Source organism: Fundulus heteroclitus, unplaced genomic scaffold, assembly GCF_011125445.2.
Source record: "Fundulus heteroclitus isolate FHET01 unplaced genomic scaffold, MU-UCD_Fhet_4.1 scaffold_66, whole genome shotgun sequence".
Lineage (NCBI taxonomy): Eukaryota > Metazoa > Chordata > Actinopteri > Cyprinodontiformes > Fundulidae > Fundulus > Fundulus heteroclitus.
Window position 1 is genome coordinate 59,120 of NW_023397099.1, and position 27,396 is coordinate 86,515.

The following is a 27,396-nucleotide window of genomic DNA, read 5'->3' on the forward strand; positions in this document are numbered from 1 at the left end:
AGTTGGAACAACATTATCCTCGACACAGAATGTTTCTCAGGATGAACCGACTGATTCAGCTCCGTTATCAAACTCTATACCCACTGATATGTCTCATCACATTCGTCCTCAAATGTTGAAGGAAATCTTATCTAAAGTCAGTAAACAGGACAGGAGAAAAATTAGAAAAAGAATGACAGCAGAGACAAAAATTCTGCAGAGAAAAGAGAATCAAAAAAGGAAAGAAAGGGAAACTTATGCCATTTGTGAAATATATAGAGAAAACAAAAGATCACACATCAGAAACTCTTACAGAGAGCAAGAAGGATTCAGAGAAAAGCAAAAATCATACATCAGAAATTCTTATAGAGAGAAAGAAGGATTCAGAGAAAAGCAAAAATCATACATCAGAAACTCTTATAGAGAGAAGGATTCAGAGAAAAGCAAAAATTATACATCAAGAACTCTTATAGAGAGAAGGATTCAGAGAAAAGCAAAAATTATACATCAAGAACTCTTATAGAGAGAAGGATTCAGAGAAAAGCAAAAAGCATACATCAGGAACTCTTATAGAGAAAATGAAAGGTTTGCCCTAAGACAAAAAAAAATACATATTAAATCGCTACAGACAAAGTGAAAACTTTCAACGAAGACAGCGAAGTTATATTACTCAGCGCTATGCAAATACAGAATTCAGGCTCAAACACAGACGACTGATGAAAGAACTGATGAGAAAGAGGTACAATAACAATGTGTCATTCAGGATGAGGCAAAGAATGAGATGTGCAATTAACATAAAGAGAAAATACAGACAGATGAACAAAGTCCGTCAGAGTGAACCAGACTTCAGACAAACACAGATTCACCAACATGAGACAGCTGAGGACAGACTGATCAATGAAGCCATATCAGTTTTCAGATCTAATATAAAGGCTGGTCCCACTTATGTCTGCACTGTGTGTCATAAGGCCTCATTTCCCAACCAAGTACGACTCTGTACAAGGTCAAATTACACAAAGAAGCCAGATGTGGTTGAACAGTGTTTGAGAGGAAAATATGTTCATGTTTGCAATGAAAGCTGCAGAAACGAACAGTGCACAGTTCCTGATGAGAGAAGGAAAGAGTGGATTTGTCACACCTGCCATAATCATCTAAAAAAAGGACGTATGCCAAACCTAGCTGCAGCAAACAACCTGGAGCTGGCAGAAATTCCCAGTGAACTGTGTGATCTGAATATAATGGAAAGACATCTGATTGCTAAGTGTATTCCGTTTGCAAAGATCATTCCTCTTCCAAAGGGCAGACAAAGACTGATAAGGGGAAATGTTGTGTGTGTACCATCAGAGGTCCAAGAAACAGTAAATGCATTACCCAGACTGAGGAGTGAGTCTCAGGTCATGAGAGTGAAACTTAAACGACGTTTGTCCTACAGAGGTCACCAACTTTTTCAGACAGTAACCTGGCCCAAACTAGTTTGTGCACTAAGGAAACTGAAGCAGATTCATCCAGAGTATAAGGATATAACTATCAGAAATGAAGCTGAGCTATGTAACACTTCCTGATGAGGATGATGATGATGATGATGATGATGATGTTAGCATGGATGAGGATGACTACGATGAAGATGATCTGATGGAAATCGATATTTGTGAGAGAAATGCTCTGTGTGAAAATGAGCTTGAACATGATGAGGACAATGACTGTGAGATACCACAGCAGCAAATAAATGATGGAGAAGAAGGTGATCTGCCAAATGGAGGCTTTGCTTTAGAGTCATGCCTTCAGCCCCTTGACATATCAGAAGAGATTCTCTGTTTCTCAGATAACATTTTCTGTGTTGCTCCTGCTGAAAGAAATAATCCTGTCAGCTTTTTCAAGACCCCGAACAGTTTCCTACGGGAGAGAATACTTTAGATAAAAGAAGACTGATTAAAGTCACCCCAAGTGGCTATTTCAAGTCACGGCTTTTTCATGTCGATGATCGCTTTGCCAGAGACCCAAACTACTTGTTCTTTGCACAGTTTGTGACAGAGATACACTTGGCTCACAACAGCATGACCATACAGCTAAGGAAAGGAAAGACTATGACCAAAGATGGACGCAGAATAACTTCAGGCATGTTACAGGACAAACGAGAGGTTGAGCGACTGGTGAGAAATAAAGATGCGGTCAGATTCATGCAACCACTCAGAGGCACTCCAGCATACTGGGAGAAAACCACTAAAGATCTGTTTGCCCAAATTCGACAGCTGGGGAATCCTACATTCTTCTGTACCTTTTCTGCTGCTGAATTCAGATGGCCTGAAGTTATTAAAGCAATAAAGAGACAACAAGGTGAAGATGTTGATACTGAAGCGCTTGACTGGGCTACAAAATGTGAGATTCTGAGATCCAACCCTGTCACCTGCATGCGTTTGTTTGACAAGCGTGTTGAGGCACTGTTCAGAGATTTGCTGCTGTCAGATGCTCAGCCTTTGGGGAGAGTGATTGACTATTTCTACAGAGTTGAGTTTCAGCATAGAGGAAGTCCTCACATCCATTGTCTGATTTGGACTGAGAATAGCCCTCAGCTAGATGAATCTGATGATCAAACTGTGTGTGATTTTGTTGATAAATATATCTCAGCACAACTTCCTGACCCAGAAACCGAACCTGAGCTGTTCCAGAAAGTCACAGAAGTTCAGAAGCACAGTAAGAACCACACTAGCTCTTGTTTCAAAAGTGTGAACTCTGGTTGTCGGTTTGGTTTTCCAAAGCCCCCCTGCAGAAGAACAATGATCAGCAGACCCGATGAGAAAAATGACACTGAAAGTGCAAAGATCAAACTAAGACCTCTGATGCAGCTGCTGAATGAACCTGAAGTTGCTTCCATGACTTTAGAGCAGGTACTTTCTCAATGTGACTTGACACTGGCGGAGTATGAAAGTTGCCTCAGGACTATGAACAAAAAGACTGCAATCTACCTGAAGCGTGATCCAAACGCCTGCTGGATTAATGCCTACAAAAAAACATCTGCTTAAAGCCTGGGACAGTAACATTGATGTGTCTTTCATGCTGAACGCTTACTCCTGTATACAGTATCTGACCAAATACATCACTAAAAAGGAAAGTGGTCTGTCAGAGTACCTGAAAACAGTCATAGATAATTCCAACATGGACGGAGTCAATGAGAGCGATGAGATGAGAGCTGTCATGCAGGCCTACTCAAAAAAGAGAGAGATCAGCGCTCAGGAGTGTGTGACTCGTGCATGTGGAATAAAAATGAAAAAGTGTTCTCGCAGTGTTGTGTTCATACCGACCGATGACAATCCTGTGAAAATGAGTCGCCCCATGTCATACTTGGAAGACATCCCATCAGATTCTTCTAATATCTGGATGACCAGTTTGAGTGACAAATACAAAGCCAGACCCGAAATAGCAGAGTATGAGGAGATGTGCTTGGCTGATTTTGCTGCCACCTGCAGGTTTGTCAGTTCAGAAAAGGCGAACAGCGATGGTGTTTTACCACTTCTTAATGAGCTTGGATTTGTACAAAGGAGGAAAAATGATAAGCCCTCTGTTATTAGATATTATCACTGTTCAAAGGAGAAACATCCCGAGCAGTTTTATGCTAGATTACTGAGACTGTACCTCCCTCACCGATCTGAGTATGAAATCCGAAGTGCTAATCTGCCAACCTACGAGTCTTTTTACAACTCTGGCTATGTCCAACTACCAGGTTCAAACCGTCCTGAGAGAGTGAAGAATGTGGTCAAAAGAAACAGAGACAAATATGAAAAACACACTGAGGACATTGAGAATGCGCTTGAAGAGTTTGAGGAGAGCAGAGACCATGTGATGGATGAATGGTGTAATCTTGCTCCTGAATCTGAAGTTGTGAGGTTGCAGTGTGATAATGATCTGCAGGCAATTGAGCCAGACAATGAACAGGAAAATGTGCCTGACTATTGTCCTGAGTCTGCTGCTGCCACGGAAATGAGAGCCATAAGAGAACCTCCAGCAATGGATCCTGCTGTGCTGAGACAAATGTATCAGAACCTGAACCAGAAGCAGGCTTGTGTGTTCTATGCTGTCAGAGACTGGTGCATTAAACTTGTGTGTGGTCTGAATCCAGAACCGTTTTTCCTTTATGTTAATGGTGGGGCTGGAACAGGAAAGTCACACCTGATCAAATGCATATATTCAGAGGCACGTAAAATACTGAGTAAACTGCAGCTCTTCTCTGAGGAGATGGACATATCAATTCCAACGGTTCTTCTCACTGCTTTTACTGGAACTGCAGCTTTCAACAACTCTTCACTCCTTACTGAAGCTTCCACGCAGTCTGAAACCCCCAATCCAGGGACTTGGTAACCAACTGGATGAACTCAGGTCTGAACTTTTCAATGCTCGAATCATCATTATCGATGAGATCTCAATGGTTTCGAAGCCGCTCTTTGCTTACTTGGATGCTCGACTTAAACAGATCAAAGGTAATCAGAGACCGTTTGGTGGTTTGTCAGTTTTGGCCGTTGGGGATTTTTATCAGTTACCTCCGGTGAGACAATCTAAAAGTCTATGCGTACACAATCCAGCTGACATTGACCTGTGGCAAGAACATTTTCAGATGATCACCCTGACTGAGATCATGAGACAGAAAGACGATGTTGCCTTTGCAGAGATGCTAAACAGGATTCGGGTGAAAGAAAAGGCTGATGAACTGTCTCAGGCTGACAGAGACCTGTTGTCACAGACAATTACTGAACCAGCTTGTTGTCCCATGGATGTTCTGCACATCTTTCCTACTAATAAGCAGGTTGATGAACACAACTCAGCTACACTGGCTTTATTCCATTCTAACATTCTCACTATTGATGCAGATGACTTCCAGAAAGATCAACGAACAGGAAGAATAGGAAGACACTCTAAGTTTTAGAGTGACTTAGCAGACACTCTAAAACTTGCTGAAGGAGCTCGTGTCATGCTCACCAGAAACATTGATGTGCAAAATGGCCTGGTTAATGGTGCCTTTGCTACTCTAACAACGGTTGTTACTTCAGAGGATGATCAACACATCACTAAGCTGGGCCTGACAATGGATCTTCAGACAGGTGTCACCAGAAACCAAAGTGGACCTCAAGAATCTGTAAATCTGGTTTACATTGAGAGAACGGAGGAGAATCTGAAGCAGAACGGAGTGGTACGTAGACAGTTTCCTGTAAAGCTGGCCTTTGCATGCACAGTTCATAAAACTCAGGGCCTCACAACACATGCAGCTGTGGTGTCGCTCAAAAAAATCTTTGAACCAGGCATGGCATATGTAGCTCTCAGCAGGGTGACCTCTCTCAGTGGTTTATATCTACATGATCTGGAGGAAAATAAAATATTTGCCAATCCTGAAGTCACTGCAGCACTTCAGACCATGAGACAAGCAAGCGTGCCTGGCACATCTGCCTGGCATCTGTGCCTGGCAGATGTGCTATGTTTGACTGAAACTCATTTGAAAGGCTATTTTGTTGCAGAAAATCTTCATTTGGATGGCTTTAACATCTTCAAACGCAACAGACATGCGTCCTATACTAACTTTCCACAGATGGCCAGCAGAGGTGGTGGTGGAGTTGCTGTTTATGTGAGAAACCACATTCAGGTGTCTGAAAGAAAGTACTTCCACAATGTGATTGATCTGGAGTTTGTGGCTTTGAGGGTTGAAGCTCCATTCAGGGCAGTGATTGTAGCTGTGTACAGACCTCCTGATTACAATCTGAGACCCTTCCTGGAAAATCTGGTGAGTCTTTTAGATGCACTGGACGTGTTAAACTGTCATCCTGTCATTGTGTGTGGAGATTTCAATGAAAATCAGATACTCGGGTCATCAAAGCCAATTCTGGATCTCTTTCGGTCTCGGGGATATGTACAGCTGATCACTTCTGCCACCACAGACAAGAACACACTACTTGATGTCATTTTCATTTCTCAGCCACAGCAATGTCTTCATTCAGGTGTCATGAGAACCTACTACAGCTACCACAACCCAGTGTTTTGTGCTCTATCCACCACTGAAACATGAAGAAGATGGTGAGTCTAAAAAAAAAATCACGAACAATGCAAACAATTTCTATTTCATATGTTTGAAGGAGTGTTTTTTCCTAAAATCCAATTAATTGAAAAGTACTCTTAAATTGTGTTGGTGTTCATGCAGCGAATAATAAAAAGTGTAAATGGGTTACTATTTATTTCAGGCTGATAGCCGATGTATATGAGTTTCTGTTTTTATTTGCTTAATATTTTGCTAATTTTATTTGATAGATGACACTGAGTATACTATAGAGTTTAAATGTAATTAAGGCAACAGTTTAGTTGTTACTCTACTGTATAACATATGCGTCTTTAGTTTTTCACAGATTACATTTAACCAGACATTAAGAATTTTCCCAACAATGACAATTGTGGAAGATATTGAGATTTTCCCAGATATTGAAGTTTTGTCCAGGTAAGAATGTAGTCGAATATAGTAAAGACAAACTTTATGTCATGTTTTGGCCAGTACATTCATCTAAGTGGATTGGGTCAGGGTTAATAAGTGTGTAGACCATCAATGTATTAGCAGCTCTATAAAAGCTGCTTTAATTAGGAGGACTCAGACAAACATCAGAAAGCCGATGTTCTGTGTGGAACACCGGCTTCCTGATGTACCAACAATACATACCAGCTGGTACCCCACTGGGGTGGGGGGAAAAGGGGGTGTGAGGTGGGTTGGGTAATCAAAGAACTATAACTCCACTATAACTGTTTAGATGTGTTTCCGTCAAATAGGATAGGTGGTCTCCTGTATCCTCCATTAGAATGCCCCAGCACAACTCAGTTCTTAATCGTCTCCATGAACGACATGGAGGAATCTCCTACTTCTTGCTATCATACACTTAAAAACAGGATCAAATTCTGCCCTAAGCCAACCACCTGGCTATCTTTGAAAAGAGCCACATCAGCTGGAGTCACAGTGAGCTGCTGGATCAGAGGAACATTCTCCTGCTTCCACTGACTGGGGTTCTTCTCAGCAATCACAATGTAGAGTGGAGGTCTTCTCTTTGTAAAAACATAAACTCTCTTCATTTCGCTGGGTATGCTGTATTTATTCATGATAACACATTTTATATTATAGGTCACAGTTTGTGTCATAGTTCTGCCTTCCTTTGCTGGATCTCCTTCATGCTGACATCCTCTCAGCTAAAGAGAAACAGTGATATGGTTTGTGCTCTGCAGTAATGTCTAAGGTAAATACTTTTCATGCATCACGTGAAATGTATTTCTACATTAAACGTCATTACAACGTATGTCTCCTCTTGCTTTCTCAGGACCCCTTTCCTTTCTGCAGGCCAATATCTTCCTTCTCCAGCTGGGATAAGCTGCTGTTACGTTTCTGGTTGGGATCAGATGTTGCTGCCGACAAATCAAAGCCATCTTTGTTTATCTGACTTCCTGTCCTGTGTGCAGCAGCATCCCTTCACACTGAGCCTCAGAAATAAAAATACTCCTGCTTTTCTGCTGAAGGCCTGCAACAACAAAGGTTATGTGTATGAACATTTAGATCTTCACGACAACTTATTGCTCATTAACTCTTTAGACAAACAACAGAGATGACCAAATTCATCAAATAACAACCATACAAATGTAAACTCTAGAATTTATAGAGTATTTACACATTTTTATCCTGTCCATCTATGGACAGCTTTGTGCCATGTTTCAGAATGATGTGTCATATATTTCTCCATCAGGTTTCCTCAAATATGGTTTCTTTTTAAGATATTAAGTTAGCTTTTAAACGATTCACATCTAAATGTAATCATGAACAGGATTGTCTTTGTCATGATTATAATGGGAATCAGACAGGACTCCCTCATGGTGTGTTAACTGTAATCTGGAAGTGGTGTAATTCTGAAATGTGTAATTTCTGTAATGTGTAATACTAGGTCATCTGTTAATATTTTTGACCACTGTCCAATTTTAAAAAAGTAATTATTTTCTGAACTCTTTATTATTCACGTGTGACACACTATTGTGTGAATACTGTCCTATTGTGGGGTATCAGCTGGTAAGTTGGTATGGAAAAAGGTTTTCCACATCTGTGTAATTAGAACCGGCCAGTTTTAAACCCAAACTTAGGACATGAGTCAAGCAAACATAGATTAATTCTGAATCTGACAGATGTTTGTAAAATGACCAAAACTAGTGTAAAAAACACACACAGGCCACATGTAATGATGTGTAATCCTGTGTTTGTATTTTTGTACAAAAATGATTGAAATTTGTATGAAACACCACACAAAAACAAAAAAAAACATGATGAATCTATAGGTCAGTATAAGCTTTAGTCAACCTAGATTTGAAGTGGGCACAGAAAAAGTGGGAATATTACCTCTGGTCTAAGCACAATGTGAAAAGCCTTTGATACTACACCTGAGTAAAGCATTTATGTGTCCATGTATGTTATTCATCATTGCTGTAATATATGTATTCCATGAACTCCATGTTACCTAAAACCTGTTTTGCAATATAATCACATAAAACAACAATGTGTTGTCAGGCTCCTCTCCTGTGGAACCAACTCCCAGTTTTGGTCCGTGAGGCAGACACCCTGTCTACTTTTAAGACTAATCTTAAAACTTTCCTTTTTGACAAAACTTATAGTTAGAGTGGCTCGTGTTACTCTGAGCTACCTTTATAGTTTTACTGCTATAGGCTTAGGCTACTGAAGGATATGAGGATCTAATTTTCTCACTCTATAGAGTTCTACTGTTCTTCAATTATGCATTATGTGTTGTCATTTCTGCTTTAACTTTCTGTTCTCTCTCTTTTATCTTCATAGTAGGTACACCTGGTCTGGCGTTCTGTTAACTGTGACATCATCCAGAGAAGACGGCTCACCCGCTTTTACCATCTAATGTAGAACAGATTACTAGATCAATGTGTGCTTCTGTGCTTTTTGTCTCTCTTGTTGTGTCTCTGCTCTGTCTTCTGTAACCCCAGTCGGTCGAGGCAGATGACCGTTCATACTGAGCCCGGTTCTGCCGGAGGCTTTCCTTCCCGTTAATGGGGAGTTTTTCTTCCCACTGTCGCTTCATGCTTGCTCAGTATGAGGGATTGCAGCAAAGCCATGTACAATGCAGACGACTCTCCCTGTGGCTCTACGGTTCCCCAGGAGTGAATGCTGCTTGTCGGGACTTTGATGCAATCAACTGGTTTCCTTATATAGGACATTTTTGACCAATCTGTATAATCTGACCCAATCTGTATAATATGATTGAACTTGATTTTGTAAAGTGCCTTGAGATGACATGTTTCATGATTTGGCGCTATAAAAATAAATTGAATTAAATTGAATTTAATGTGAAGTGATTTTTGTGTCTGTAACAACACCATGTTTAAAGGCCTCTTTTATTGGTACTATTTTATAAACTGTTGTTATACTTTAGTAAACTATTATTTGTAGTTTTATTTTAACTTGACTTCAAATTTTTTCTATCCCTGTTCTGGACAATTAGATTCTGTTCGTCTCCTTCTCCTCTCCTTTTGTGGAAAGATTGGTTCTTCTGAGAGTTCTTCTGCATACTTCAACCGATTTCGACAATTGTGGTACTAAGACATTCAGCTCGTTCGACATTACTGCTATATTTCATGGTTATGCCAACTTTTATACTTTTTAAAGTATTTTTACTTCTTGTGCGTTTTTTTGCTCCCACTGAAATCAATGCAAATTCCTTCAAACTACTACTACTACTACTACTACTACTACTACTACTACTACTACTACTGATTGTGGCAACCTGAGGGTGGATTTTCTTTTAGGTAACACAAATGTTGAAGTTTATAATATGGAAGATCAACAACGCCACCTGGAATAACTCCAGGAAAATAATGCAGACACAGGTAAGTTCTGCTGGAAAGGAGACACGATATAGAAATTTGCACAAAATTTTATTAAAGTTACATGGTTTTAATTTAACAGTAACCTAAACTTGAATGGTTAAAACAGTGGATGCATTGAAAAAAATAAAATATACAAATGTTTAAATCTCAATGGGAACCGAGGCTTACCAATGGAAAGGAAGGTGGTGAGAAGAGGGGCAACATCTAGTGAAGAAATGGGACCACCCTGGACACTACAAAACACAGCAAACAAGGAAAGGGAGCTCCAAAACACACAACAAAAACACCGCCACCAGGGGTCACCACCGCCACCACAGAAGCCTCAGTCCCTAAATGAAACAAAATTAGAACCATATAAGAAACAGTGATACAATGACACTACAATATTGCACTGCATCCCATTAATTGTGCCACAGATGCCCCTAACAGCAGGGGAAAAGTTCAGATAAGTCTTTTTTAAAACATTTCTTTCTTGGCAAAACAGCAACAAGTGTCACTCCATGTTGAAAGCTGGTCAGAGGCTCGTCAGATGGCTAAAACAAAATAGATTATTAATACATGTTCTGATTAGTACCATGATCTGCAGTAGCTGCGTACCTGTGACTGGTGAATTACCACGCTGCCAGGTAAACAAATCGCCAATTCCACCTTCGCAGTGCAGCTGCGACAAAATGTTAAATGAAGGCTTTGTTCAACTGGTGTGGACAATACTGAGCCACATTAGCCTTTACCTTCCTGCCAGCAAACAACAGGACAGGTCAATCCAGAAGTCAGAGGAGCAACAAAGGAGTCCAGCACAATTTGACCCACAATGAGAAGCAGCTGGGTTCAGTATCACAATGCATGCAGCCTTGTGGTAGGTGGAGACCTGCTTATATGCGGCAGCCAAATTTGGCCTTAAAGTGGCAGCATACTATTTATTATTACCACTACTACTACTACTACTACTACTACTATTACTACCACTGCTACTACTACTACTACTGTTACTACTAGAACAACTACTACTAATGATACTACTACTGCTGCTACTACTACTACTACTGATACCACTACTGATACTACAACTACAACTATTCATACTACTACTATTACTACTACTACTACTACTACTACTGATACCACTACTGATACTACAACTACAACTATTGATACTACTACTATTACTACTACTACTACTACTACTGATACCACTACTGATACTACAACTACAACTATTGATACTACTACTACTACTACTACTACTACTACTACTACTGATACCACTACTGATACTACTACTACAAATACAACAATTACTACTACTAGCACTACTAACACTAATACTACAAATTACTTCAAATTTTTCAAATCCTTCGAATTGCTTTAAATTTTTCAAATTCTTCAAATTCTTCAAATTTTTCACGTTTTTCAAATTCCTTCAAAGTTTTCTAATTCTTCAATTTTAAAAAAAAATCTTTACATTCCTTCAAACTTTTCAATTTCTTGACATTTTTTCAAATTCCTTCATTTTTTTCAAATTCTTCACATTTTTAATTTTTTTTCCAAATTCTTCAAATTACTTGTTTTCTTCATATTTTTCAAATTCCTTCAAATTCCTTCAAATTTTTCAAATTATTAAAATCCTTCGAAATCCTTTAAATTTTTTCAATTCTTCAAATTTTTCAATTTTCTTTCAAATTTTAAAATTTTTCAATTTTCAAATTCTTCAAATTTTTCAAAATCCTTCAAATTTTTCAAAATTTTCAAAATCTTTCAAATTTTTTATAAATTTTTCAGATTTTTCAGATTTTTCAAATTTTTTCAAATTATTCAAATTTTTTAATGTTTTCAAATTCCCTCAAATTTTTTCATATTCTCCAAATTCCTTCAAATTGTTCAATTTCTTCCAATTCTTCAAATTCCTTCAAATTCTTAATTTTTTTTCAAATTCTTCAAATCTGATTTCAATGTGTTCTGCATCTTCTGCTCAATCATTCTGCAGATTAGCATTCTCACTCGCTGTTACGCAGGAACAGCTTTTTCTAGTTATTTTTATTCTTTACGAGAATAAATTCAGGAGAATGAAACCAATTGGAATACGAAAATAAACTTGTAATATTACAAAAATAAAAATATTACGAATACAAAGTATATTCTGAGATTAAAGTCCCTCTGATACTGTTTAAGTGACTGAGTAACTGCAGATTTGCCACATTTAACACTGCGGACTCTCTGACGCATCGCAGCATAGGCAGAACCCACCATAGACATATATAAAGAGTAGACCCCGCATTGACCACTCCCGCCTATAGGCGCTGACGAGATTTAGGGGCGCCATCTTGGGGAGGTCGACAACTCCGCTCTGTGTAATGTGTTAACCAGGTGCAGAATCAATTTTAGTGAACTATACTCGCTGATTATTGAATTAATTTTCACGTCGTTTTTTTCTGAAAACTTTAACGGAGAAGTCCGGTCAAAATCAGAATTCAAACTGCTGAAAGTACTTTTAATATAAAACTACTACATGCTGTGCAATAAATTATACGTTTTTTTAATTAAGAATAATTTACATTTAATCATGTTTATGTGGAGGAACCCATCTTGGTCAAGAATAGTACTGTCACCTCCCATTTTGTGACGTCACTCAGTGGACCCGCTGTTGAGCAACGACGCACTATTTTCCAAGATGGTGAGGACTGGTTCTCTGTACGAAGCAGAGAGTGTATGGCAAGCCGTTTTAACATAAATTTGGTTTTACCGCCCTTACATTTGAGATATCTCAAATTGTTTTATGACTAGACGTTTTAGCAATTTAAGATATCTCTAATTGTATTTTGACTAGTCAAAATACAATTAGAGATATCTTAAATTACATTCTGACTAGTCGAAATGACATCAGATTTTCCATTGAGTTGTATGGAGACGTCAATTCAAGATATCTCGAATGAATTACTGACTATCTGAAATACCCATTTCAGATATCTACAATTAAATTACGACTAGTCAAAATTACAATTCAAGATATCTTAAATTGAGTTTTGACTAGTCATAACTTTAATTAAAGATATCTCAAATGCCACCATAATTCAAGATATATTAAATGTATTTTTGGATAGGCGAAATGTAGTTTTGACTAGTAAAAACTAAATTTAAGATATCTTGAATTGTAATTTTGACTAGTCGTAATTACAATTCAAGATATCTTAAATTGTAATTTTGACTAGTCAAATTCCTTTTAAGATATCTCCAAATGAATTAGAGATATCTTGAATTATTCAGCTTTTCCATTTAAGATATCTTAAATTGACATTCTGACTAGTCAAAATGAAGTAACGGATATCTTGAATTGCGAAACGGCTTGACATATACGTCACGTAGCATTTTGGCGGCATTCTAGCCTTAGGCTACATGATTGTGCTAGTCAGTGGTCCACAATGTCAGGTCAGTCCAGCTCAAATGCTTGTGTTTTTAACACAATATTCAGCGCTGCAACTCGTGCTCGACATGAATTAAGAAATACGGATAATTTATTCACTGCAACAAGAAGACTTTTTCGACGTCAAGTACAGAGAACTCAAGGTAAGTGGATGTTCAGATGTCAGTTGATATAACTAGCTTTTCAGACTACGTTAGCTTCGTGCTAGTGGAATAATAAAATTCTACAACTCTCACGCATTGACTACGGTACGGAGCCTAGGGGACATGGGGATTATTTTTTTTGCGTTAACTCGCAATACTTTTGCGTTCCCTTGCTAAAACCTTTGCGTTTACTCACATTTTAGTTTCCGAAAAGTGTATGCCTGCTGAGATCCCCTGTCGCGGGAGCGTGCCTTGCTCTGTACAACTGAATATCAACGGATTCAAATTTGACCAACGCAGTTACTTGTTCTTAAAATGGTGATACCAAAACGTTTTAATATACCCCTTGTGGGAAGAAACTGTGGTTATTTCGCAGAGTAATTTACAAAATTACGGGTGTTATGAACAGCATTAAATCCAATGATTTTATCCGAGGTATGGCTGATTTATTAGTTGTTGTCTCTTGTCATTCACACACAATAAACCGTGAGAGCCGACGTGAGTTTTGAAACTGCAAAAGCTTTGTCTTAAGCGGATGATCAGACGTGCATCTACACAGCACCGCGTTCACAGACCAGTGTAATGCTTTCGCTAGCGTCAGAAAGCTATGGTGCATTCAGGAGCATGGGACATTTCAAATTTACAAGGAAAGAGACTTAAAACGGAACAGAGCTTAACTCATCCAGAAACCGTGTGGGCTTTCTTACAACACTGAATGCTCTATAATTGTATTTCTGTTATTTTTTGATTATGCACATCTGCCATTATACACTGGAGTGCTAATTTTGCCGAAAAACTGAAGTCACTGGCCGCCATCTTGCTAGGGCTGGGCGATAATTCAATAACAATATATATGGATCGATAGACGTGTGGCGCAATAGGAAAAAATAGGGTCGATTAAACGTTGATATAGAAAAAGTTTTCCTTCCTTCCTTTCAGCCTATCATATTAGTTGATGCTACAGTCACTACTTCCTCTCGACCAATCGTAATCGCGGACCCAGGCACGCCGTCACAAAGCGCTGCCCTCTCAAACCACAACACAGAACACGTGAATATGTCGCAGCAAGGAGTGGCGGAGGAAACGGTCCCAAAACGGGGATTTACTAGTTCACCAGTCTGACAGAAATAAACCAGTGATTTGTAAAACTTGCAAGGAACCGGTAAAACAAAGTCTGGTAACGTAACCACCTTGTTTCATCACGTAAGCCGTTCACACAGCTCGCGCTGCTACGCGAGCTATGCAGCCCTGCGCGACACCGCGGACATGCTGCTGTTGTCTGCAGTTAAAAAAACCTGGCTTCAAACATTTACTCGCCACTCTGCGAGGTATAAAGTCCGCGATATAAAGTTCCGGGACGCAAGTTTTTCTCTAACAGCGCTCCCTAAATTGTGCAACGAGTGCCGTGAATCAATGCAAAATGAGCTGCAGTCTGCGTCCTTACACGCCACAACTTTGGACCTGCGTCAGCCTCTCAATTATGAAACCTGAGAAGTAACTAGTGTACTATAGATTTCTGGCTGGGTGAAAACGTTTCACAGGTAATTCTACAGTCAGTGGATGTACTAACACTATCAACTACTAGGAAATTAGGTGCTGAAATATTTTACGTTATTCATATTAAATATATATATATATATATATATATATATATATATATATATATATATATATATACACACATACACATATAAATACACACACATACACATATATACACACGCACACATTATATATATATATATATATATATATATATATATATATATATATATATATAGTGTGTGTGTGTGTATATATATATGTGTAGGTGTGTGTATATATATATATATTATATATATATATATATATATATATATATATATATATACACACACATACATACACACACACACACATACATATATATATATATATATATATATACACACATACATACACACACACACACATACATATATATATACACATACATACACACACACACATACATACATATATATATATATATATTAGGGCTGGGCAAGTTAACGCGTTAATTTCGCGTTAATTCATTAGACTATTAACGGCGATATTTATTTTATCGCGCATTAACGCATGTTGCTCATATGCTTTCAGTCAGTGTCAGTCAGCAGGCGCGCTGACTGCAGCGCGCTGTCACGGCAGCGCGCTGTCACGGCAGCGCGCTGTCACGGCAGCGCGCTGTCACGGCAGCGCGCTGTCACGGCAGCGCGCTGTCACGGCAGCGCGCTGTCACGGCAGCACTCTCCCGCTCCCCCTCCCCTCTCGTACATGGCTCAGCGGCGCCAGCCAATCAGCACGCGGGCTCAGCCTGGCCCGCCCACTCAGCTCTCACACAAACTTAACAAACAGCTGAGAGAGACCGCAGCAGCGAAAAAACATGAACAGAGGAAGTAGCACCGTTTGGCTTTATTTTAATACCGTAAATGAAATCAAGCTGTATGTTTTGTAAAAAGCCGGTTCATTTCAGTGGAAACACAACAAATTTATCTAAGCACGTGAAAAAACATGAAAACGTCGAGCCCCAGAAACAGAGAGAGGAGACGAAACTTCTCTCACTGCCCCGGCAGACCCACAGACGTCTCTGACTGAGGCGTTTCAGTTCTCCAGGGAACATCCAGGTAGATCAGTGGATGGATGGATGGATGGATGGATGGATGTTACTGGAGCCCACACATAACATGTAATTAAGACCTTGAAAGAACCCAGTACATATATTAAAAAGTGTTATTTAAGATAAGATAACATTAGCTAATCCTTTTTTTATCCCACGACGGGGAAATTTATAGGATTAAAGCAACAGGCAGGTGCACACAATACAGACAAAATTACATAAGGATTGAAATATATAAGAGGTGCATTAGCTAAAAAACACTGAACATAACATTATTATTATTATTATTATTTAATTGTAATAATAAAATAAAAACCACAAAACCCAAAAGGTCAACAGTTTCATGATACATCAAGCTTAGGGACTGGCTAATATACAGCAGGTCAAAAAAGGCCATATTTTGGCTGCAGTGCTTGCTGTTCTCTTATGATGAAAAGATCAACTAGTGCACTAAATTCAATAGATGGGTTGAAAATATCCAGTATAAAATAAGGGCTACAAATGTTACAACACTTTTGTTCATATGGCAGCAGAACATTAAAATAAAAGTGCTCTTTACACTACTTTTGAATTCATTCTTGGAGTTTGTAAATACAATGCGATTAATCGCGATTAATCGCGATTAATCAGGGCGATCAATCGCGATTAAATATTTTAATCGTTGCCCAGCCCTAATATATATATATATATATATATATATATATATATATATATAAATGCAAAATATTTCAGCACATGACTTTCTCAGTACTTGATAGTTTTAGAACATAACATAAAAGTATATGGCATTTGACATTTTAAAAGTTTTAATGTTTTTTTTTTTCATTACCAAAAAACACACAACACAAATACTGTGGTTCACTTTGGCAATGTTGACTATTGCACTATTTTCATAATCTACATGAGAAGCTGTGGTTGGCGTTCCTTATTGAAACTTATGAAAGGTGGCAACCCCAGTTAGCACACTCGATGTTATAGAATATCATTTAGCATCTATGGTGGATCAATGGTGTGATTCTGTTGGGTTCATTGCAGGCTCGGTTGGGAGGCTGCCTAGCACTGCATGGAAGACAAATATTTTCTTGCTTCCTGGCCCTAATATTGACGTTCTCCCTTCTCCCTCGGATGTACAAAGACTGAAGAGCCATGGATTAGGTGAGCATATGTTTTCAAATAATACATTATTTCATACAACCGCATAATGTGAAAGAAGGAGTTACTTTTGCTTTTAACATCTCTATTTTGGTTGTAATTCACCACTTCCTGATAATTTGACTCTTTCACCAGAGTCATCTAGCGGGCTGATCAGTTTAAACTTAATTGTTGTTCTTTGTTATTGTGTTTAAAATTGTTTTGTCACCATTGATTATTCAGGCAACCCTGTGCATGAGGGGACAGAAACCAGGAGCTCTAAAATTAACCTGAATTGGAGCTTGTCTGAACTGAACAACTTTGTGTGTCAAAGCTACCCACAAATCAGCCTAAATCTGGTTGGCTTTGAACTGGCAAGAGCTGGAAAAGGACGAAAGGTAAAAAAATTACAAGTGAATTCTGTGAGGGAGCTGAAGGAAAAGGTTGGCAAAAGCAGGCTCTACATTCTACCACGAGCAGATGTGTCACAGGTATGATTGTTTTGCACACAAAAATAGTTTTATGTAGTATGGTATAGGGCTGGACGATGTAGAAAAAAAAGCTTATCGATTAAAAAAAAAATGCATATTGATCGATATCGATAATTATTGAAAATATTTAAAACCATATTTTATGTGCAGCTCTGCCTGGACATTTTATGATATTGCTAAATGATTTCATTTTAATAAAGAACACTCTGAAAATTCTGTTATGGTTAAAAAAGTTGGAATTCTAAGAAAAATAACTTAAGAGACCTGAGTTATGTTATTAAATAAAGACTTTATTATTAAATAAAGACCAAAATAAATATACCAAATAAATAAATAAAATAGCCTATTTAGGTGGGAATAGTACTCTAGTTACTTTCATAATTGAGAGGCTGACGCAGGTCCGAGGTTGTGGCGTGTAAGGACGCAGACTGCAGCTCATTTTGCACTGATTCACGGCACTCGTTGCACAATTTAGGGAGCGCTGTTAGAGAAAAACTTGCGTCCCGGAACTTTATATGGCGGACTTTATACCTCGCGGAGTGGCGAGTAATTGTTTGAAGCCAGGTTTTTTTAACTGCAGACAACAGCAGCATGTCCGCGGTGTCGCGCAGGGCTGCTAAGCGGCTTACGTAATGAAACAAGGTGGTTACGTTACCAGACTTTGTTTTTATCGGTTCCTTGCAAGTTTTACAAATCACTGATTTATTTCTGTCAGACTGGCGAACTAGTAAATCCCCGTTTAGGGACCGTTTCCTCCGCCGCTCCTTGCTGCAATATATTCACGTGCTCTGTGTTGTGGTTTGAGAGGGCAGCGCTTTGTGACGGCGTGCCTGGGTCCGCGATTACGATTGGTCGAGAGGAAGTAGTGACTGTAGCATCAACTAATGTGATAGGCTTAAAGGATGGAAGGAAAACTTTTTCTATCAAACTTTTATCAACCCTTTTGGATCTTATTTCTGTTGTTGACTTTAACAATCTCTGTGCTGTATTCACAATAGACACTTCTAGATTGGCGATCTCTGCGGTCCCAGCAAGACAAAGAGTATGAAGAGTCTTTGCTAGCAGACCAAGAAAAAGTGACTTACCTTTTTGTTATCATCATTTGTTGTTGCTGCTGTTGTTGTTGTTGCTACTCACAATTTTTTTTCTACCAGGAAAGGAGAAGACAGTGTTACAAGGCCTGGGAGGAAAGACGCATAAAAGTAAGAACTATTAAATTTTTTGGATGATAGTTGTTTATGGATTCCCAAAAGGCTTTGGTGCTCTTGTTTTAGGCAATTGAAGAACGCCAGCAACGACTGGCGGTACATGAAGAACCATCAAGTGGGCTGCTTTTGAAGTTCAAATATCCGAATGGATTTATCACAAAGAGAACTTTCAATGTGTCTGACCCAATCCAGGTAATGTGTTCATTCAGAGAATGTATATTATTTAGTTTTGAAGTAACTGAAAATGCATTACCCTTTCTTTTTAAAGGTCTTGTTTGATTTTGTCGGACAAGATGAAATGGCAAGTGAAATATTCAGTGTTCAACAAGCAACATCATCCAGACCAATTGAGAGTACCTCATCAGGCTCACTTATGGATCATGGCATAACAACATCTGCAACTTTGTACGTGCTTTGGATTTCAACTGCAGATATTGAGGTAAAGTAATTAAGTCCAAATCTCATACAATGTTGTCTGTGTTTTTTTTTTTTCTCCAAAATGTTTCAATATGCCGCAACTATACTTTTGACTGAATCCCAGAAACAAGAGCATATAACACCAGCAGTGTTTCCCGCAGCACTATCTTGGCGAGGCGGTCGCCTCGCCAAACTCGAGCCATCGATGCAGACGCCCGCCGCTGACTCCCCACCCCCCTCCGCCAGTCGTCCGCGCAAAACTTGTTCCGGCCGACAAGTCACCGCCTCGCCTAAGCAAATTCCTGCGGGAAACACTGACCAGTATCATCTTCTCTGCATTGGTTACCAGATTGTTATCGGATTGATTTCAAGTCTTTCATTGGTTTTTAAAACTTTACATGGCCTAGCTCCAGCTTATCTTCAAGACCTTCTTCACGACCATTCCAGTGCTAGAACACCTCGGTCAAATAATAAATTGCTCTTACATATTCCTTGGACCAGACTGAGTGACAGCGAATAGGAGTAGCATTCGCTGTCACTACTCCTAATCTTTGGAACAACCTACCTTTAAACATAAATAAAATTGACATTGACATGATTAAGTTTTTGTTTTATTTTGCTTAGGAAAGGTGTCCAGTTCAGGCGAAAGAAGTGCTGGAACAGTCACTGTCTTCTGTCCTAAGTCATCAGACATCGCTTTCTGACCAAGCACTGAGATCTTTGTCAGCCCAGTCACCACTGGCCCCAACATCTCCTCAAGTGCTGTCGACCATGCCCAACTCCTCAGAAACATCAACTTGGTTCTCCTCCTGGGCACCTGTGTCCCAGCCTTCCACTCAAGTACAACTCATTTTGCTGTCTTCTGAAGTTTCTTTGGTTGCAACCTCAAGGCTGCCCCTCTCCCCACACTCTACCCTGACTCCACAGGTGATTATCATTGAGGACCAGGCACCAGCTTCTCCATTAACTGAGCAACCTATAATTCTACTGGAAGACCAAGAAGAGTCACCTGAGTCTCCTCAACATCCACCAGAGTTGCCTTTGGATGAGTGAGTCAAAACTGCATATTCTGGCAGTGTCTTTTGTAATTAATTTTGACAGTTGCAAACCATTGTTTACTCCAACAATACACAATAAAATATATTTTCTTTTTACAGAACAGATCTTCAGACTATATTAACAAAACTATACAGCAAGGTTGATATGACTTTCTGTCCTACAAGCAACCAAATAAATGTGTGCAGGGACAGGATTTTAGAATGTAGCCTGCATGCCTTCAGAAGATGCCGTTTTGATCCAGCAGCAAAACTGGATGTTGTTTTTGTGGATGAAGAGGACAACGCTGAAGGGGCAGTTGATGAAGGTGGTCCCACACGAGAGTATCTAAGACTGTTAATGAGGGCCATTCATCAATCGAATATCTTTGAGGGGCATGACAATGACTGCCATCTAGCTTTGGTCACTAGTGGTCAGTATTCTTTCTTCCCCCCCCCCTCCCCTCCCTCCCCTCAATTGGTAAGGATGGAAAATTGTCAAATAACATTTTTTTTCTTTAGCGCTGGAGTTAAAAATGTACAACTGTATCGGAAAAATGATATCAGTCTGTTTGGTGCATGGAGGCATTGGACCACATTTCTTCTCTCAGAGGCTGTATGACCACATTTGTGGCACATTGTCTAAACCTACCCTGGTTGAGGAAGTTGTTAACCATTCATTCAGACAGCAGTTGATCAAAGTAAGTATCAATTTTAAGAATTTTGGATATTGATCATAAGATTAAATTCAGTTTCACATAATTTTTTTTCTTTTTAGATTCAGGATGCAAACACAGTCGTGGAAGCAAACGAGGCCATCATGCTGGCTGCAGATACCCTGAGCATTGTTGGAGCATTAAGGCGTGTAACTACGCTGGAAGAGAGGGACTCCCTTGTGCAATCTGCTGCAGACTTCTTTGTAAATGGCAGAGTGTGCACTGCATTGCAACAGTAAGCAAGATCCTATTTTTTTTCTATTAGAAATCTTGGCGTATTCTAAAAGTAAGACCGTATTCTCATTTCTTAAAGGTTTGTGGAAGGTTTGGAGACTCATGAAAAACCCTGCTGTCTTTCATGAATTATTTGTCTGTGAGGAGAAACCACTCTTGGCACGGGACCTGTACACACTTTTCCAAGTGTGTTTTTCTGTGCAAGGCAGCAATAAAAGGAGGATAGAAAATCAAACCATATGCTACTGGAGAGACTGGTTGATGGATATTGAAGGTACATTTATTGTGATACTGTAAGCACAATCGGTATCAATTACATTTTGTGACTGATTCATCACCACGGTCCAAAAAGAAGTAATCATAGTTTGAGTATAGAGGCAGACTTTTTAAACGGCTAGTGACAGGACCAAAAAGCAGTTAAATTACTAGAAAAGTCTCTTTACTGGAAAGTCAAAATCAATCAGATTATACAGATTGGTCAAAAATTTCCTATATAAAAGAACCAGTTGATTGCATCAAAGTCCCGACAAGCAGCATTCACTCCTGGAGAAGCGTAGAGCTACACTGGGTGCGATTTGCAGCGGGGGAGGGGGGGTGGGGGAATTAACCCTCCCCCCCCCCCCCCCCCCCATCTCCTCTGTTTGTGACGTCCCCCCCTCTGGTCATTCATGTTTTATCCCTGGGGGATATACACCCCCCCCCCCTTCTGGTCTGAATTTAAAAATGTATATAAATTAGGGCTGTCAGTTTTAACGCGTAAGACCACAACGGCAAAAAAAATTTTTGTCGTCGTTAATCGCGCGTCAAAACACACACACCGTTCCCTAATCTTTTTTCCCCGCTGCGCTCTCCGCTGTAGCAAAACAGACCCGGCTCACTGTTGCACAGGCTGTTTATTTCATGCGACTTTGGACTTGTTTTTTTCTAAAGGCGCTTGTAAATTTCATAAGTCATGGGTTGCGTTTTTTTGGGCACGTTTCTGAAAGGGAAATCGATTATTTGGGCTCTAAAATAAGTGACGAAACAGCGGTTATTATGAGACCTGCCTGCACTAGACACTTTGTATCCAGCTGAAATATCCCTCCGCCATAGGAGCCGACGGTAGTAAAGGCAGACAGAGCAACTCTGCACGTATTTTCTGCAGTTTACGGTGCAATAACCGGTGATAATTGCTGAAAGTAGATTACATGGTGCAGATTACCATTTTGAGCAGACATTGGTCCTGAAAATGAGCTTTTAACATGCTGAGAACATTGCAGAAACCCAACCCATAAACCGTACTTTAATGCTTATTAATTTTTTTTCTCTGTATTTGACAAACTAAGGCTGAATTACGTTGCCAAACGAAGGACCTGGAGTTACTAAACAGTTGTTAAACAGTCTCATTCAGGGTATTAAGCTCCTGCCCAGTTGCAAGCAAAGTGTAAGACTGGAATGACCTGGAAATTTATAAACCTTTTTCTAGGCTTAAACTCTATGAATATGGATATAAACAGCAAGCAAAAATATTATTGTTGGTGTGAAAGCTCAGAATTAGATGTGTGTGAGACAGAGTGTGAAAAAACGAACAATAAAACGTATGACTTTATTGAAATGTAAAATTTTTATTAATGCCTAATACCATGTCTATCTTTGTTTAAGAGGCAAAAAAAAATATATCGGCATGGTATTTATTTACAAATTTATTTACACATTGTGTAAACATCAGGGCGTCATGATTAGTCGTTTAGCCATGATAGTCCAGAGTTTAACATTTGGCACCAGGATTTTTTCATTCCAATTCTCAAAAGTGCTTGAAAAATAACATAAAAATATGTTTTGTACAAGCATGTATTTTATTAGTGTGATTTATTGCAAAATTGCATATTAAAATGCCCAAACAAGCTATTACACTTTCAGAAATAAAAGGGTAAAACATGCAATTAATTTGCAATTAATCTCGAGTTAACTATCGACATTACGTGATTAATCGATTCAAATTAAAATTTTTAATCGTTTCACAGCCCTAATATAAATACATGTCTTGTGTCCTTTACGTTCGTTAATTGAATTTTTTGTTGTCTGTTTTTAAAGAGTATTATTACGTTTTCTGCTCAAAGGGATTAAAGTAAACTAATACCCTCTCCCGAGTCCAGACAGTAGATGGCGCAAGTTTAAAAACAAAAGTCTAACCTACTGGATCTAGCTATTTACCTGAAAGAGCAGCTGCTAGCTAACCAAGTAATGAATGAGAACGTGTGGCAGCATGAACGTCAACAAAGTATTTTTTCATATTTCGGCCTGAAAAATCAACAGAAAGGGTCAAGAGTAGATGACGGGACAAACAGCCATGGTAATGTTACAGGATGAACTTTGGTGGATGATGAAGATTTGCAGGCAGCGTCACAAGATAAGAAGCAGCAGCCGATTTCTCCACCCTCCCGCCCAGGACAGGTTGCATGCTGTCTCCAGCCAGACAGTATGCAGGCCACATAACCTTGTCGTTATGTTCATTTATAAAACATTTGAAATGACCCCCCCCCCCTTTTGTTTTGTTTTTTTGTAAATCGCACACTGGAGCTACAGGGAGAGTCGTCTGCATTGTACATGGCTTTGCTGCAATCCCTCATACTAAGCAGGCTTGGAGCGACAGTGGGAAAGGAAAACTCCCCATTAACGGGAAGGAAAACCTCCAGCAGAACCGGGCTCAGTATGAATGGTCATCTGCCTCGACCGACTGGGGGTTACAGAAGACAGAGCAGAGACACAACAAGAGAGACAAAAAAGCACAGAAGCACACATTGAACCAGTAATCTGTTCTACATTAGATGGTAGTAGCGGGTGAGCCGTCTTCTCTGGATGATGTCACAGTTAACAGAACGTCAGACCAGGTGTACCTACTATGAAGAAAAAGAGAGAGAACAGAAAGTTAAAGCAGAAATGACAACAGTCATTTCAATGCAAAACTGGAGAACATTAGAACTCAGTAGAGAGCGAGAAATAGGCCCTGATGTCCTCCAGCAGCCTAAGCCTATAGCAGCATAACTATAGAGGTAGCTCAGGGTAACATTAGCCACTTTAAATTGTCTGTCTTTTAGCAGTGAAAATATATTGGGAAATTTGTTGCATAAATGCATACTTTTACATACTATTTACAATGATCATGCTTTGTCATGGTTCGTCTTCAAAATGTTTAAGTTATTGATTTATATTTACTAACAAGAAATGCATTGTCATCACCAATGACAATGCATTTCTTATTGACACACAGTGTCCTTATAACTTGACTGTGTGTCCTTCAACATTTTGTCTTTCAGAAGGAGAATGCAGTCCCATTACCCTTGAAATGATACTGGAGTTCGCTTCTGGAGCATCCAAGGTACCTCCACTGGGCTTTCCCCATCGTCCACAAATTGAATTCTAACAAAGGCTAACAAAGTCTTCCCAGAAGCAAATACTTGCTATATAGTACTCCGCCTTCCTGTACACCCAGACTATGAGTCTTTCACAAAGTACATGACAGATGGGGTGCTGCAGGCACCTACCTTTGGTGTTGCATAATCAGCAGTTCTTTAAAAAAAGAGTTGGAATGTTTTGAAAAGTTAAGTGTTTTAAAGCAAATTATAATATGGTTAATGTAATGGCCAAACTTGGAAAATATTGAACTGTAAATACAATATTTTTTTTATTTTATTTTTTTTTTTTTTTTGTTGCAAAGAATAGATGTCTTATTTAACACTTTTTTAAAAAGCAAATCAAATTCTAAAGAAGCTCAAAGGGTCAAAAAGATGCATTTGAAATGGGGGTTGGGAGATACTATTTATTTCTATATGAACATTTTCCAAAGTAGAATTTTTTTATTGTTCTTTCCCTCTCCAGAATGTATATTTAATTTGTCATGTCTTTAAACACCTTAACATTTTATAATTAAATTTGTAAGGATACATACTCAAGTCAATTCCGAGTTTTATTTGTAGTAATTGTATCTTTAGAACAATGCATTTGATCAAATGTTCTTGATGTTTGTCACTCCTCAAACATGGTGACATGTACTTAAATCAATAAAGCATTTGCAATTTCTGCACAACAGGCCTGGTATTTCTCCTTCAGATCTGAAATATGATTGACTGCAAGATTAACTGATTGAAGTTGCTGCTGACTGAGCCTGGTTTGGGGTGGTTCTACAATTACACTAGGAACCTCTTCAGCATCAGTAGTTGGTAGTGGCCTAAGGCCATGCTGTTGCAGAAGTTCTTCAAGAGTTTCTGGTGTGTTGGAATTTTCACCAAACACGTTGTTAGTTGCTGTGCTGTTGGCTCCCATGTTTGCCAACATCCGTTCAGTCCAGATTTGTGGTGGTGTTTTATTGTTTTCGGTAAGCAAGGAATGGTGGTTCCATGCCTCTCTGAATTGCTCTAGTCTGCTTTGAATCTCAGGAAGAAAAACTGTGTGAAGAGAAAGTTTGTGCACGTCGTTGCTAGGATCCAAGAGAGCTGAATCTTCAAGATTATAAAACGTGCTATAAAATGGTTCCAGAACATGTAAAAACACATCCCTCCAAAGACGCTCAATTCTCTGATTATGGATGGATTCCCCAGTTAGATGACTCCGACGTTCAATGCCCTGAAGGAGGTTCATCACCAGTACCACTTGCACATTCTCGCCACCATGATCTGACCTCACTCTTGAAGGTAAGCCATAGAGGCCTGTTGCCTTGAGAAAATGAAATAGCACTGTTGAGGCGCGATTGTCTGTGCTACAGTTCAAGTAAGTAATTAAGCGAGAACATCCATCGATGCCACCATGGACCACAAAGCCCCACCTAAATGGAAATACAAAAAATGTATGAGTATGCAAATGTATACTCATACAAATGTATGCAAATGAAATGTGTATAGTTAATTTAGTTCTAGGACATTTACTCTGAAAAACATCCTTGATATTTTCAGATACCTTATGAGACGCATGTTGCCATCAATATGCCATAAACTGTTGGGATATGGCACATGATAGACACGTCGAGACACTGCACTGCTCCACCTCCTTGCAGTTGCCATTGGGTTGATTCGAGCCATCATGTCACGGACCTTACGCTGTGGAACCACTAGTCCTTGTGCATGCAACAAGCCTCGCATCATCTGGTTCAAGGAAGGACATGTGGTCTTACTATTTCGAACCACCACAAAATTTAACATTATGAAAGTAATCTTTTACAAATTATAGGTTTCAGATTTCACATCTGGTCATAAAATAAATATTTTTTTTATCATGATTTGTAACACTTAACATTTAACAATAAAATAATTAATATCCTGCACCACCACTGTTGAACATATTACTTGTTCAGAAACTGTATTTAGATTACATACCTCAGTCCCAGAATTTGGATACAGGGATTGAAGTTGTCTGATGTTAGTTTCAAGGTCTTCATCAGTCACTGCAGCCAACCTTCCCCTGATTGGTACACCAAGTGCCTTGGACTTCTTATAAAGAAATGATGTTGAGCATCCAAAGATGTTTGCCATCCTCTTGACTGTGTGTCCTTGGGCCAAAAGAAAGTCGATCTGATCTCTTGTAATATGAATAGCTGGTCTACCTCGACCACCTAAAATAGAATCATATTCAAATGCCTCAGCGTAATGTTTACTTTATGCATCTGTTTTTCTCTGTCTGTCTATATCTGTCTAGAGGTGTCCCTGTGTCTCCTAAGGGTGAAACTATGCATTTCACACAATGTATACATTTATTTTGATATACATATTTTTCTGTTGCAAATGCATAAACACAAAGAGCTAGCTGGCTTTACCATAATTTCCGAAGAAGCAGATAGCTTTACCACAGTATAAAAACTACATCTGGTTATTAACTGAACTGGCCCGGGCTGCGGAATATTCCTTATTTCCAGCTTGGACATCGGTCGATAGTAGCACTTTCAGCTCCTCTAAACCGTTTTTCAGTGCGTTGTGAGTGTCCGCCGAAAGTAAATCAGAAATTCTTTGCAAATTTCTTAGGCATTCTTCAATAACACGTTTTTCGCGCTCTCCGCATATCCCATAATGAAAAGCTCTTTCAATATTGTAGCATTTTCTCACAATTTTGTCCAAAACT

At 39.1% G+C, this 27,396-nt stretch overlaps 5 long non-coding RNA genes across 6 annotated transcripts; 3 read left to right on the forward strand and 2 right to left on the reverse strand.

Annotated features, from left to right (window-relative positions):
- Positions 1-9,926: 9,926 nt before the first annotated feature.
- Positions 9,927-10,715, reverse strand: LOC118561547. Its single transcript, XR_004930122.1, has 3 exons — positions 10,614-10,715; positions 10,480-10,543; positions 9,927-10,415 (listed from the first exon to the last, which is right to left on the reverse strand). It is a non-coding gene; the product is annotated as an uncharacterized LOC118561547 (long non-coding RNA).
- Positions 10,716-18,696: 7,981 nt separating this feature from the next.
- On the forward strand, positions 18,697-19,199 carry LOC118561541. The gene is made up of 4 exons (XR_004930116.1): positions 18,697-18,776; positions 18,855-18,902; positions 18,975-19,100; positions 19,177-19,199. It is a non-coding gene; the product is annotated as an uncharacterized LOC118561541 (long non-coding RNA).
- LOC118561542 lies at positions 19,199-20,338 on the forward strand. Its single transcript, XR_004930117.1, has 3 exons — positions 19,199-19,347; positions 19,950-20,165; positions 20,253-20,338. It is a non-coding gene; the product is annotated as an uncharacterized LOC118561542 (long non-coding RNA).
- Positions 20,339-20,850: 512 nt separating this feature from the next.
- On the forward strand, positions 20,851-24,695 carry LOC118561546. 2 transcript variants are annotated; one of them, XR_004930120.1, is made up of 3 exons: positions 20,851-21,060; positions 21,138-21,310; positions 24,606-24,695. It is a non-coding gene; the product is annotated as an uncharacterized LOC118561546 (long non-coding RNA). The 2 variants fall into 2 exon arrangements; XR_004930121.1 differs by lacking the exon at positions 24,606-24,695 and adding an exon at positions 21,389-21,422.
- Positions 24,696-25,945: 1,250 nt separating this feature from the next.
- LOC118561544 lies at positions 25,946-27,062 on the reverse strand. Its single transcript, XR_004930119.1, has 3 exons — positions 26,658-27,062; positions 26,242-26,426; positions 25,946-26,110 (listed from the first exon to the last, which is right to left on the reverse strand). It is a non-coding gene; the product is annotated as an uncharacterized LOC118561544 (long non-coding RNA).
- Between the last annotated feature and the right edge of the window lie 334 nt (positions 27,063-27,396).